Raw genomic sequence first — 16,025 nt, forward strand, 5'->3', positions numbered from 1 at the left:
ACCAGCTGCGGACGATGATCCAGAGCTTCAACAACTTATGCAAGATATCGACGATATCAACGACGAGCCGGCACAGAAAGAAAGTCAAATACCTCCATACTTCCAATCGTTTATGGAAACATTGGATATGAGGTTTGCATCTTTAGAGTCCCACTTGACTGCTATGGGGACTCAACATTTGGAGAATCAACAAGATATTCGAGCTACCCTTGAAGTAATAAATAATCGATTCAATGTTGTGGATGATAGACTCGATGCGCTTTCACGATATGTGGCTAATATATGGGAACATCTATCTCCTCCCGATCCTCCTACGGATGCTTGAACTTCACTTGCTAGTTTTCTTAGGTTGAATCAAAATGGATCCTAACATTGTTTTTAAAACATTTTGCTTATTTTTGGTTTGGATTTTGTATGTTTATTTTGGTTTGAATGGTTATTTGAGATTCAATTTAATTTTTATATTTTGCATCATTTAGACACATATGACCAATTACCATTACACATTGTCTATGAATATTGATTATGGACTAATGGCTAATCTTCTTTTGACTTTGATCTTAGCAGCTTATGCTATATCTAAATATCAATTGGCTTAAATTTTAAATTTTTGTTTAAAATCGTTTTCTAGAGTCTTTTTTATTTAACAAAAAGGGGGGGAGAAGTGTTATAGTAAGGGGGAGTAATTTTTCAAAATTGATTTCAAAAATGATTTTTGAAAAAAAATCTTAAAATTACTAAAAGGTTTTGTTATATCAAAAAGGGGAAGATTGTTGAAAACATTTTGATGTTTTGATATAACAAGTTAAATGTTATTTGATTTTAAGATTTTATAATCATTTTTAAAGTATATTCGATTAAATTATTCGAATATCAAAATATTACTCCAAGTTTTTCAAAGGTAAATTTCAAACCTTACTTAAGTGTAAAATTATGTTTTAATCTTAAAATATTTCTGAAAGAAATTTTACGAAGTATTTTGAGCCTTAATCGAGCCAAAAATAATTTTAAATAGAATGACTTCGAGAAAAATAGATTACCCAGTGGGTACTGATACCCCTCATAGGGTACCGATACCCCTATGTAAGTTTTGGCTCCAAGAAAAATAGAATGCCCTATGGGTGTTGATACCCCCATATGGGTATCGATACCCCTAGTCATTTAACGGTCGAAATATTTGAATTTTACACTGCAGGTACCGATACCCATTGAAGAGGTATCGATACCCACGCTCCTAGCAGCCTTTTTTAAGAGAGTTTTCACACTACAACGGCTCTAACATCACCCAAATGATTCATAATTGCTAGAATCAATCCAAGGTGTATTTAAACAAGTTCTGAAGACATTGATCAACAAGAATTCATTGAGAAACAAGAGAGAAAGCATTAAACATCAAGTTTATGCATTTCAATCCAATTTTCCTTCAATATTCATTTTCCTTTCAATAACACATATTGTGCTCATTTGTAATCATCTTTGAGTGTTCTTTTCTTGTTCTAGAATTGTGTAAACACATTGCCTTGTGAGATTTTTCTATAAGTTTGCAAAATTTGTATTGTTCTCTTTGGGAGAGAGTGTTCTCAAGAATTTGGGGTATAATTCTTGAGGGATTTGTAAGGTTACTCTTTGTCCTCAAAAGAAAGACAAATTAGTGAATTTATGGAAAATCCTTAGTGTGGATGCTAAGGTAGTGGACGTAGACTTTGGTTGAGAAAGTTGAACCACTCTAAATTGTTGTGCAATTATTTTCTATTTTCTGCAAAAGCTTCCACCAAAATTTTTATTACCAATTCACCCCCCCTCTTGGCTATTTCATCGATCATTAACTCAACAGTTTAGCTATGTGAAACAAGTCTCATCCTTGATGTTTTCGTGTTGGTATATGAGCATGAGCTATATACAACACTTAATGGTACGTAAAATTGTGTAATATTGTATATTCTAGTACTTGAGGCTATGGTAGACCAAGTACTTTTAGTGTTAATTGACTAGCGTTAGTTGACATCGAATAGCACAGTTGTGGTAAATGATAGTGGATATAAGACATAGAGTTATATAATCTTTAAGTTAGAGTGTGGTTGCTAAGGATATCTGCTCAATGATGCGTGCTTTCTGGGAGAGCCAAATGTTGCTAGTCTTGCTAAGTGAGTAATTGGTTTTCCGTTATGATTATCTAAGATGCAATATCTGGTGACCAAGATTTATGAACTATAAAGAAAGTGAGAAACAATTTAGTAGCGTGGATGAACATTGAATCAAAGTTTCATAATTAAAAAATTTAGATCGAATTGTAAAATGTAGGAATCAACATAATATCTTTAAAAAATGAAATTGAAACAGTGTATGGAAAGTGTCTGTAGGATCTCGACATGTAGTATGATGAATTAACTATGTTCAGCAAAAGAGGGTTATAGATTTTATATATTCGATAAATCGATTGTGTTGGGTTAACAAATGAAAGGTTTTGTGGTAGGAGCTTGAATCACGGAGTAGTGTTGTCCTTGTGAAATGTTCTAAGCATTTCGTGTTAGAACGACCAAAATAAGACTCGGTGATTTTGTGTTTCTCAAAGGTTTTTGCTTAAAGTTAATGTTCTTGAAAAATATATCGTAGATTGATTTTGTAAGTTTTCAAGTTACATACCATTTTACAAGGACTCCTTATTTGAGAATCGGACTTCATGAGAGTTAGACATGCTTTCAAGACTCCTAGGTGTTTCAGCTTAGGATTAGAGTGACGTTCGATCGTAGCAAATTTTGTGGATGAAATTTCTTTTTAGGAGAGGAGAGTTGTAACACCCAAAATTTTGGATTAGTAGTTTTAGGTTTACTTGAGAGGTGGGTGGACAATGTGGAGTATGTAAATAAAGTTTTTGTGTTGAGTGAGGGCTTAATTGGATATAAATTGGTTTTGATTGGTTGGAAAAAGAGGATTTTTGCTTATAAGTTAAAATACGGTGGAACTAAAGTATAATTATACCGTTAGGGTCACATACAACATATTCACGTAGCAGTATCCAAATTTATCATTTATTCACACAGAACTTATTCTCATAATATTTCATTTCACATATAATATTTTCACGTAGAACAGTTTCAGATAGAACATATTTATATATATCATAATCACATAAAATAATTTACTCATTGCATTTCATATAACATTTCTCGACTTATCATTTTTTCCCATAGAACATATACTTATAGTGTTCCCTATAATATTATTTCAATTATCATATAAAATAATTTGGGTAATTCATACCCAAGAATATAGTAAAAATAACATTTAATAAACTTAAAAAAAACGTGTTTCATAACTTAATATAAATTATTTTATTCAAAAACGTTTGAGGTTGGCTCATCGCAAGACGTTCCTCAATCATATATAAAATAAATAATTAGCACTCACCTTTGCCTCACTTAAGCCTTAAGCAACTCTTTTTCACTTTAACTCCCCAACTTTATACGTCACTACACTCAGCACTTGCTTTTGATTGAATCTACACATTAACATGATCAATATAAATGTCGGAGCTCAATTAACATCTAACCAATTAACCTTTACTTAAGAGAAATGAAACACCTAATTAACATTTCCGACTAAATAGTATCAGTACTCTACCCACAATATTGATACTTCTCTCATATGGTACCGATACCCAATTCAGTATTGATACCATTTTAATATTCTGGAAATCAAATTTCAATTACAGTATCGATACCTTACTCTTAGTATCGATACCTCCACATCAGTATCGATACTACTTCAATCCGTATCGATATTGTTCTTCGTATTCATACTCTTCCCTTACATTTTAACCTTATAGTATCGGTATTGTTCTTATAGTATCGGTATTGTTCTTCCAGTATCGATACCCTTACTCATAATTCATCTATTTCACTTCGAAAATTTAGCCAACTTCGCTAAAATCTCCTACTTTAAACTCCAGTCATGCCTTTAAAATTATTTACACTTATTACCACTAACTTATATCCATTAAAACCCCTTTAACACCCTAATTTCTCCATAGAACTCTTGAAACTAAAAATCATACCAATTTTTCAAACATGTTTTAAATCCTTTCTAACACTTCAAACACCTTAATTAGACCTTTAACAAGTCAAATATATCAATAGAAATTCAAATATTAATCAATTTCATAAAATACCATAAAAACCCATTTTACTAATTCATCAACAATTCCTTAATTACTTAGTTTTATTCATCCTTAAGCTTTTATATCACTCAAGGCTTCAAAACCAACCAAAAATAAAAAGAAATAACCAACTTGAACATATTTCGCCTTAGAAATGGAGTCACAGAGAAGAGAAGAGAAGAAGAAGAGAACCCAAAGCTTCTAGATTTTTCTTTTATCTCTCTCTAACCCACATGCTTAAAATATCTTTAAAATGAATTTTAAATTCATTTTCTGTTAAAAGACCATAATGCCCTTCCATTCTTCCATCTTTTATAATGAGTCCTATACATAATTTTCCAAAATCATTCTTTGAACTTTTCAATTTATTCTAATTAAACCACTAAATTTTAAGTTCTTACATTTTAGTCATTTACCCGATGTTTGGGCATTACATTATATGCTCACTTTAAGCTTCAAATTCATCCCTAATCGCTCCAGTAACTTTATTTTGATTATTCAAAGTCTTGGGTTATTTGTTTCCTAGAGAAAGTGGGAGTTGTGTAACCAAATCTTAAAGGAAGTGATTATGGCTAAGAAATGATCTTCATTTCAGGATTCTAGCATCAAGTTTGTGTATTTCTAATCCTTTTTGGTGTTAAGGCTTTCATAATCATGAAATTTTGTTAGGGATTTGGGTGTTAAGCATATTTGGGCTTTTTTCGCTTGATTCATGCTTAGATAACGTTTTTAGTGTAAAAAAAATTTATGGTACTATATGACCCTAAGTAACTTTCCTAATCATTAGCACATATTTGGATCCAAATTAAGACACTTGGGAGGATGTTTTTAGTGTTTACTGAGCAAATAAGATAGTTTTGAGTTTGAGTATCGATATTGGATGAACAAAATCGATACTAGATGAACTTGGATAATGTTTTGGCAGTTTTATATGAGAGTATTGATACTGGAGAGGGAGTATCGATACTGGCCCTCTAGTATCGATACTGAGGGTGTATTCATACTCAAGGGAGTATTGATACTTGGCTAGGGGTATCGATGGTACATGTAGTGTATCGATACTACCTATTTTGGATGGTTAAAATTGACTTCTTTAAGGTACATAAGAGTTAGTGATGACCTGTAATAGTGGGACTTAATCCGAGGGGGGCTTAAATGGCTAACGATGCCTAAAAACACTCTTGGGACTAGGTTATGACCAAAATAACCTTAATGGGTGTAATACTTCCAAGTATTTCAATCGATCATGCATAGAATATTTGAGAACAAAGGATCTTCTTGGAGTATATACCCGCAAGCAAGATGAATAACCACATGAATAGTGTGATAGAGGAATCATGTACTACGTGAACTTGGATGAACTGAGGACATACAAGTCGTCCCTCCAATTCAAGCCTGAATTGAAAGAAAGTGTGATAAGAGTGACTAGAGTATCGCTACCAAGTAACGAACTCGAGTTGAGTGTCAATCTTGTAAATAATACATCAAGTGAGCAGCGATATTAGTGATTGTCGTAAAATCATAAAATGCGTAGAGACCTCCTTGGAGATAGAAATAAATAAAATTCCCTTGAGTGTTAAATTACCAAAACAAAGAAGTTCAATAAATTAACATATCATGTCAAAGAATATTAAACCATTATGAAACATTCTATATAAGAGAACAAGTGAAATATTAGTGAGTGAGGGGATGACCTCAATCTAGTATGACGAATTAAGCTAGTGTGTAGCTAAGCTACCTTAGTTGCCCTGGTGGGGCACTGATTGTCATGTGTGGCCTTTAGGCACCCAGGTATGCATGTGTGATTGCATCAGTGTAGTACAACAAATATCCTTAATGATTGGCTTGATGGCTATGTGAGACCAAGGAATTGCTATGTTCAAGCGGGAATTATATCGAGGTTATGTGATTATTGGGTTCTCCTCCATGATCTACATGAAGTCTTTATGAGACTATGAGATAATTCAGCAACTTAGTGGGAATTCTATCGAGGCTTTATGATTACGGGGTTCTCCAGCTATGATTAATATCTGATAGCTATGTTAGACTAAATACTAATAGTGTGTTGTTTGTTGCATTTAAATAATACAAAGTAGTTAGATATTATGGTTAGATACTCAATATGCATATAATCATGGTGAGGCCCTTAGTAGAGGACTAAGGGAAGCATGAGACTCTTACTATAGTGACAGAACAATTGAATCTTAAGTAGGTATACTTCATTTGGATCATGCATGCCTACTACTTATTACCAATAACATGCTTATGTTTATGAGACTCATAATATTACTCTAGATTAGCGATTACTACCATATATTATGTTTTTAAATGGAAATGAAAAAGGTTTTAAAGATCATTGGTTGCCTTAGTAGCATATGTAGCACTGTAGGCCCATTCGATTTAAGGTTGTTACAGTGAGGGTTAATAGAAAAACTCAATGGAAAATCTCAATGGTCAAAATCAATGGTTAAAGGTCAACAGATTAATGGCTTAGGTTCGACCAGCGGTTCAAAATCGATTAGATTAGACTATATCAGCCAAACTAGTTTAACACTTTAAATCGGTTTGATCGATTTATGGGAAAAAAGCTCCTACATGTGCAGTAGCAGCACGTGTGGCATGTAGAACAACATCCGCTAGCCGAAACTTCACTATTTCTCTAGTTTTGTACTTTAAAACATGATGAGTCACTTACAAGGGTTGGTTTATGACGGTGAGCAGTGGTGATATGTTTTTCATAAAATCGCAAAGCATTCCTCCTACAAACTCCCAAATTGAGATGGATCAAAAGACGATGCAAGGTTCGTATGAACCAAGACATTGTCTGGAACAAGATGACACTGGTGATGTTCTTTACAAACAATAAACTCGGTAACAAATCAAGCACAACTAAGGAATGTGAAAGAGACAGAGAGGACAAATATGCAACGATTGTTTCATAAAATAGGAGGGAAAAGAAAATGGGTACTTTATACAATAATATTTGGTTTAATTACGCCCTTCATCCCCACCCTTTTAAAAATTTGCAAACAAGTCTTGAAATTTCCTAAGAATTTAATTTAACCCCAAATTTTGGGGTGTGATAACTCTCCCTCCCTTAAAAATTTACCCTCGAAATATTACTTGACGAAAAAAGATAAGGGAACTATGTCCTTACAAAATACTGAGTCTCCCACAGGACCTCTATAAGGCTACAATTACTCCAAACTACCTTAAACATTAGTATGCATCTACTTCTTAGAACCCGATCCTCAAAAGCAAAAGTATTAATATATGTTCCTAATAAGTTGAATCAAGTCTCAGCTCAATATCCTCAATAAAAATAATACGGGACGGGTCAAAATAGTAGCATCTCATATATAGATTTGAAAAAGACCATGAATACACTCGAGATCTAGAAGTAACTCAAGCTAACATACTATTCGTCCTACTCGAAGTAGAATTTGATAAGGTCCATTAAATCTTGAACTAAACTTGCCTTTATGGTCAAATCTAAGTACTCTATTCGTCGAATATACTTTCAGGAAAACTCGACCACTCATACTAAACTCAATATATCTTATCTTCTTATCAACATAAGATTTTTGTCTATCAAATACAACCCTAAGCCTATCTCAAATCAACTTGATTTTATCCTCAGTCTCTCAAATGAAATTAGGTCCAACAATCCTTCTTCCAGATAACTCAGTCCAACCTAATAGAGTACGAAAACTATGACTACACAAGGACTCTTACTGTGTATCTAAATACGGGTCTGAAAACTATTATTGTAGGCAAACTTGGCTCACGGTAAGTGATTCTCCCAACTACATCGAAAATTAATAATACTCATCTCAACACATCATCTATAATTTGAATAACTCACTCTGATTGACCATTATATTGCAGATGATAAATTGTATTAAAGTTTTAATCAAGTAACCAAAGTCTCATGTAGAGCCTTCCTCAACCACGATGAAAATCTCGAATCTCGATCAGAAACAATAAATAGGGAACCTCATGAAGATTAGTAGTCTCAAAATATACGATCTAGCCAATTTTTCTAGTGTATAACTAGTTCAAACCGAAATAAAGTGAGCAAACATGCTAAGACGATCAAAGACAACCCATATTGAAACCTTTTTGGACGGACTCAAAGATAATTCACTCACAAAATCCATAGTTACTCATTCTCATTTCTATCTTATAATCTATGTGGATTGAAGTAAACCACACAGAAACTGATATCCAACCTTCTTACCTCTAGAATGATACTTGGAATTGATTTGCTTCATTTAAATATCTTTTAGAATTTCATAATTTTGTTACCACTCAACCACACATCAATCAGATCTATAATTTCTTTGACTATAATACGTAACATTTCATTACACAAATAATTTGTTTGTATTTTCTTCCTCAGAATACTCTAGAACTTATACACAAATTTTAGAATATAATACATCAAATATAGAGTTAACGATTCTAGAGGAAGAAAAAAGAAAAAAATATATATATCTTCTTTAGTCGAGGAAACAAAGTAAGTAACTAAATTGGTACAAATATAATAATCATTATCAGTTAATCTTATGTTTTATTGCATCTGAATAAAACAGTGATGACTCGCTTATCTCAAGACAGAATCAGAACAGTTCTCATGATATGTCCTTTCAGTTTCAGAATATATTTTTTAATTGAAATAAGAGAGACCATATCAAACATCGGAAATGATTTACAGAGAGTTTAAAAAAATCAAATGGTTCACATCAAAACAATATTCCATTTTAGAATGTAAAACGTTAAATGGGTCTTTAACAACTCTGGGCTTACTGCTATAACGTTGACGAAGAATATCATTTTAATAGTGAATCACAACACGATTGGGTGAGAATTCAAACAAGACCATACATAGCACAATTACAAGAGTCAACCTATATATCCAGATTTTTCGTACAAAACAAGAATTTCATCAGAAGTTGCAATTTCAAAACCTACTCTCAAGACTTATTTAATCATCTTAGATTAATATTATCGCACATGAACTTGGAAGGATATTAAATTGCAAAACACACATGATCACTACGAGTTACTTTTTAAGAAGGATTTCATAACAGATCTAGAGGTTTTGATCAGAATTTTTCAGATAAAACTGAACATAATGTTGAAAATTAGACATGAGCAAATTCCTTTAAAATGAGTAATCTAAAGCAAACTCAAAATTCCAGATGAAGTTTATTCAACGAAGAGTAAAGAGTGCTAAAAGCAAATCAGAAACACACACACATTCTTTTTCTAATTCGGGAGTTGATTCGATTGCTCCAATTTAGATAGATATTGACTATTGTCTTTAAAAATTGATCGATTCAGGCTTTGAAATAAATTATAACTTTCCACAAAAATATTCTTATGGAAGTAACTTTTAGAAAGATTTTCCTTGGGAACGAATAAATACTCTTCTAAACAAAATAATTGACCTCAGATATTATCATAGATTTAAATAACGCTCGCGGTCACGTTTTCGGTCGCGTTGCGTTTATCGTGGTTGCGAACATAACGGATGTCATCACGGTCACTGCGAGTGTAGCGGTCGTAATTTTTTTTTAAATTCACACAATTTATCCTAAAACATAACAGTTATAATTATAAGGTTAAGGAGTCATTTTTAATGACTTTTAGAATGTTTTCTAAGCAAAAATAATATATATATATATATATATATATATATAGTTTAAAGAGCACAAAATAACTAAATTAAATAGAACTAAAATAAAAGTGTACAATTTAAATTTCATAAATTTAGATTGTTGAAATTAGGACTAAATTAAATAAAAATTAAAGTCCACACCTAAACTAAGGATTAAATTATAAATTATGACAGGTGGAGGGAGTGGGACAAAAATTAACACATCAAAAAAATATTTTAAAACTTATAGCGATAAAAAAAAGAAATTGGAGTGGAGCGACGAAAAACATCTCTCTTTAACAGTTCAAAAGAAAATCCCTCAACCTTCAAATTTCCCAAATCTCTACCAAAAACATATCTTTAAGTACGCAAGTTCTCTGTTTTCTACCTTTGTTTTTTACTAAATCTCATAGCTCCCAAAACCTTTGATTTTTTTTTTACCTTCTCAAATAGAAGCCTGTTATTGTCTAACTTCATCACTGACGGCGAAGCTCAACAAAAGCAAGATTTCTCCACAAAACAGCTTTGTTTTTTTTTTTTTTTTTTTTGCTTATCCCCTTCTCAATTTGATCTTTGGTGAGTCTTGATTCTTGATATGTGATTATGATCTTTATTTTTTTAGAGTTTACAGAAGAAAAAAAATTGTAATGCATATGTTGAAATTTTTGTTGTTGCCGGTTAATTCAATACCTCTTTAACATATTTTTCTAGCATTTTCGGGTGAAAATTTTGGCTTTTCTATTTTTATTTTACTTTTGTTTTACAATAACGATATGATAGTGTTAATAGTGTCCCGCTATTGGCGCTACATACCGCTACCCGTTAAATTGCGGGCGCAATCCACCGTTATTGACGTGAATCCGCAACCCACCGCAAAAATCCTCAATATCAATTTTGGATAGTAGCGCTACCGCGAAATAACGGCCGCTATAACGGTTTTGTTCCACTATTTGAATCCCTGTATATTATTACATTTGATTGGTCAAAATTAAATTAATTACAGATTTAATACAAAAACTTCACAACATTGAATGACAACTGCTAATTAAATAATGATTCATCGTTAGAGTTAAAGTCTTATAACTGAAGTAATTAATTAAGGTGTCTAAATGATATCATATATTTATATCAATTTTATTACTACGTATCAAGTATCAGACTAAGATTAGAGAAAGTAGTAACTATACATAATAGAATCGGAGTCTTGAGAGTTTTAGAAAATACTTGAAAATTGTATGGCGTGATTTTTAAAAAATAATTTCCATACTTGTTTAAAAAATTGCAAATTTATTTCAACAATTTTTAGAAGTATAGTAGCTACACAGTCTAAGAGTTTAACATGTACTTTAATACCACTAAATGCAAATGTCAAACGGTCCTTATAGCTTTTTGGGAGCAATAGCAGGGATCGATCCAACTTAATTTTGGGAAATATCGGGTTTTAAAATAAATGTAAAAATAAGTAAATTTGGAGTCGTCATCGACCTTTGGGTTAGGTAGGTAGAATAGCTAAAAATACCTTTTAAAATAATTTTAAGAAAAACAATTTTAAAAGATAAAAAATTGATATGCGTTTTAACTAGAAATTCATTTTGAAAAAGGGTTCGGGAGTCGATTATGTGTGGAGAATGATTAGCACCCCACAACGCCCGAAATCGATACCTAAACGATTATACGTCATCTAAATATTGAAATTAGCAAATTCGAATAACATTTAAATTATGATCCTTTTTAAAAAAATAAAAGGGATATTATTTTGTATGAATAATCCTCGAAAATACCTTCGTATTCAGTAAAGGGGTATTTTTATGGATTCCTCGTACAAAATAGTATTACCTTAAATTTTAGATACAACAAATACATAAAAACAAATTCCTTTAAAACATAAAAGGTGTTATTTTATTCGAGAAATCCTTAGAAACACACTTCTTATCAGTTAATGGGTGTTTCTTTAAATTCCTCGTATAAAATAATATGTGAAAGTATTTCAATTAGCAGATATTTTAAAAACATGTAAACGAAGGATTAAAATAATAACTATGATAAATTAGGGATTAAATTATAAAACTAACAAAATATCAAAGCAACCATTGTAAATATTTCATATATTATGCACTTCAAACGTAAATAAACCAATAATATTATTTAGAATTAAAATATATTAAATTTGAGGATTAAACTGTAAACTAATCAAAATTCATGGCCATAAACAGAAAATATCATGAAATTTAAGTACTAGAATTGTAATTTAACCATCATCGCAATTCAGATTAAAATGGAAACTATTAAAATATAAGAACTAAATCAAATATTTACCCAAAACATCTATAAATATGATTAGGGACTAAAATAGAAACAAATCTGAAATCCAAATTAAAATAAACAAAACGTCATTACAGTGACTAAATTGAAAGGTTGCAATTTACGAGGGTTGCGGGAATAATTTCCCCACGAGCCCAAAACTCGGAATCCCTCCCCAAAAACGACGTTGTATGGGGGAAACTATAAATCCCCACCAAACGGCCAAAAATGACCCAAAATTCTATTTCTTAATTTTGCTTCTCTCTCTCTCTAAAAGAGAGGGAACTTTTCTCTCTCGCCTCTCTCTTCTTTATCTCGTCGGAGGGAGGCCGGTAACAGCCGACCACTGTTCGTCGGAGATCTCTGTCACCGCCGTCGGTGTAACAAATCAAAAATTTGAAAAATATATATAATTGTAATTTGAGGTTTTAATTAAGTAATTTGGTGAAATTTGGGGACTAAATTGTAAGATTTTAAAAATTTGTAGCTTATTTTAGAGTTAAAGAAAATTCAGGGACCAAGACCTGAATTTACCCAAGAAAAGTCGGTAAAGTTTGGTATTATATACGGCAATTGGTTTCTGAAAAATCAGAAACCAATTGCTCTTAAATTGAGCCTAAACTCCCTTCCCCAACCTCAACTTCCGACTACGATGCCGACGCCGTCCGAATTCCGATCGTCGTTTTAAAACCACCATCGTGTACGTTATCGAGTGAGGAACAAATCCCTTAAGTTAATTGAAGTGAAACGCTGCCAAACGCCGTGAATTTCAAGTCAAACCATCGAAGTTTTTTTAGCTCAATCGCCGAGAAAATCTTAAATTCATCGCCGATCGTTGCTCCGTTTACGACACCTCCCGCACCATCATGTTCCTTGTGTCGTTCCGAGTCCGCCGGTGTCGTCCTCGGTCTTCGTCGACGGCGGCACGTGGGGAGGTGAAGCAGTCAAACTTTCCGATTTGTTGAAAACGAGCTCTCCGCCGTTCAAAAATTTGAAGCGATCTTTGTAAGTATCTCGAAATTGCTCAAAATGATTTTTAGGAATTTTTCTGTAAATTTTCCGACGCTTATAGAACCCGCACGCGCCCCCACGTGGCGCCACTGCGCGTGGCAAAGACTAAAATGACAGGTTCAACCGATTTTTCAAAGGGTTTGACCGGTTTTGAGCCGACCCGACCCGACCCGTTGACCAACCCGACCCGTTGACTTGACCCGTTGACCGGGTCACATTTTGAGAATTAATTCAAAATGGGTGCTATTTTAGGAATTAATTCAAAAAGGGTGTTATTTTGGGAATTTATTCAAAAGTGCTATTTTGGGAATTTAATTTGAAAAAAGTGCTATTTTTGGAATTTAATTCGAAAATGTGCTATTTTGGTAATTATTTTAAAAATGGTGCTATTTCTGTAAAATGATTGACAGTTTGTTGACCACCTTTGACCGGCTTTGATCGGCTATTAAACAGCCGTTAATCTTTTCCGAGAATACCTATTCTGACAATTTTCGACGTTCCGAATCCGTTTTTGGGGTCAGTTTCACAAAATTCAAACCCAAAAAGTTTCCGAATCGTCAGTCAAACCCGTTGACTTTGATTTTGACCAAGAATTCAAATTTTCGGAAAGTCATACTTTATGTTTTTCGACGTCCTGAATCTGATTCTGAAGTCCGTTTTGCCAAATTCAGATTCGAAATTCCTGAATCGAGCTTGTAAACCCAAAAAGGCTTAATATTTTAATATTTTGATTATTTAATTGGGATTTGGTTAAGGAATTGATTTAATAAAAAACATATTTTATGAAGGTACTCGTGTTTCACCTGAGCAAGGATCAATTAGGTCCGGTGTTGTCCGTTCGTTAGATCAGCCTGAACTGCGTACTACGAGAATTACCCGTAGGTTTCCGTATATTATTTAAATAATATTTAGATTATTTATATTAGGTTTCCAATATAGGTTTTTCCAATTCGTAGGATCTAGCGCCGCAGCAGAGCGTGATCGACAAAACCAGTAATAAGCTTCCCTATTTGATTTCTCAGACTGTTACAGGTGTGTTTCATGACAGTGTTATTTTACTGTTTTAAAAATATTGTTTTAGATTGGTGATAATTCATAATACTGTTATGACATGATACATGATACGTGATTCCTGAATATTGATTTCTTGATATCTGATTTCTGTATTTCGATATATGATTTTTTAAAATCATGAATTATTCACCAATTTTACTTGAATACATACTTGTTTATTACTGACATTAGGGGGGAAATTGTTAGAGGAAGAATACTTGCAGGCTCCTCGGCTTTGTGCTCAGGGTCTTACTGGACGTGACGGGGTGTATGGTTATGGGGAACCTACACATTTTATTCGTGACGGATTGGGGTAGTGTTCATATTTTAAATAAAATAAACATGTTTGATGAAATGATTTTACTAAAATATTTTATTAAAATGTTTTTATACATTGTTTGAAGCACACTGGGCTTTTTAGCTCATTCTATAGTTTTTACCCCTTTTCAGATAATAGCAGACCGTAAGCTAGCAGATTTGGCATCAAGGGAGATCAACTACTTATTTTGTACGAACATATATCTCTACATGTTTTCCGTTGTATCTGGTGACATGTATTTGCTGTAGTTTTGGATATATATTTTGTTTTGTATTATATCTAATGTATTATAAGTTGTTTAAAACAAACTCTGAATGGGACATGTGACCACTTAGGTTTGGGTCTATCTTACAGACCGGGTCCGGGGGGTTACATTTGGTGGTATCAGAGCTTTCGGTTTTAAACACTCGGACTGTATATGGGTCCTAAACTTTGGATTTTTAAGAAGAAAAAAAATGTCACCTTATGTTATGATTTAAAGTTTTCTCGAGATCCCTGATGCTAATCTGACACATGTTTCAAATTCTTTCTGTAGAGCCTTATAGATCCAACGATGAATGTTGCTAGAGGTCATAGGACAGGACGTGGACGTGGTAGAGGGCGAGTCACTCGACCTTCGGTTACGATAGACGATACGATGTCACCACGTGATCCTCCTGTTCCGCAAGTAGATCCGACTCTTCCTCAAGATGATCAGTTTACTCATGTAAGAGATCCTCTCGTCACTGAGGATGAGGATACTGAGATGAATGAAGATGCCATTAACAGAGCTATCTTCCGCATGTTTCAGAGAGCTGCTAGAACCCCTAGTAACATGATTGCAGTGGAGATTTCAAACTCTCTGGTTGCTGCTGGTGTAGTTCCATTCGAGGGTATTACTGGTGGACCTCCGGCAGACGCTGAGTATTGGCTGGAGGACACAGAAAGGATTATGGATGAGATGGACCTCAGACCTGAGCAGAAGTTGAAGGGGGCCCTAACTATGTTGAAGAAAGAAAGCTTCAGATGGTGGCAATCCATTTCTGGTAATATTCCAAGGAACCAATTAACATGGGATCTTTTTAAGACGCGCTTCCGGAGTCGCTACATCGAAGAGAGATATCTGCAGGAGCGACGCCAGGAGTTTCAGAATCTGGAGCAGGGTAATATGTCTGTTATGGATTACGAGGTGGAGTTCATTCGATTGAGCCGTTATGCTCCTGGACTTGTTGCACGGAGACAGATCAATGCTTTAGGTTTGAGAATAGACTCAGGTATGAGATCAGTTGTCGAGTTGCTACCCACCGAGAGAGGAATTTTGATGCTTTTGTTGAGATAGCTAAGACTGCTGAGGAAATAGAGCGACTTGGTATGGAGCACAAGAGAGATAGTGATCGAGCTCAAACCCGATTCAGGAGGCCTTCTGGTTCTGTTGATTTTTCAGCACACCCTAGCAAGAGAGGCAGGGGTGAGTCATTTCATAGAGGTGGTAAGAGTGTCAGACCTGTTGCATCTGGTTCTTCAGCTGTTCAATCTTCTAGACA

This window comes from Hibiscus syriacus, unplaced genomic scaffold (assembly GCF_006381635.1).
Source record: "Hibiscus syriacus cultivar Baekdansim isolate YM2019G1 unplaced genomic scaffold, ASM638163v2 tig00110429_pilon, whole genome shotgun sequence".
NCBI classification, from domain to species: Eukaryota; Viridiplantae; Streptophyta; class Magnoliopsida; order Malvales; family Malvaceae; genus Hibiscus; species Hibiscus syriacus.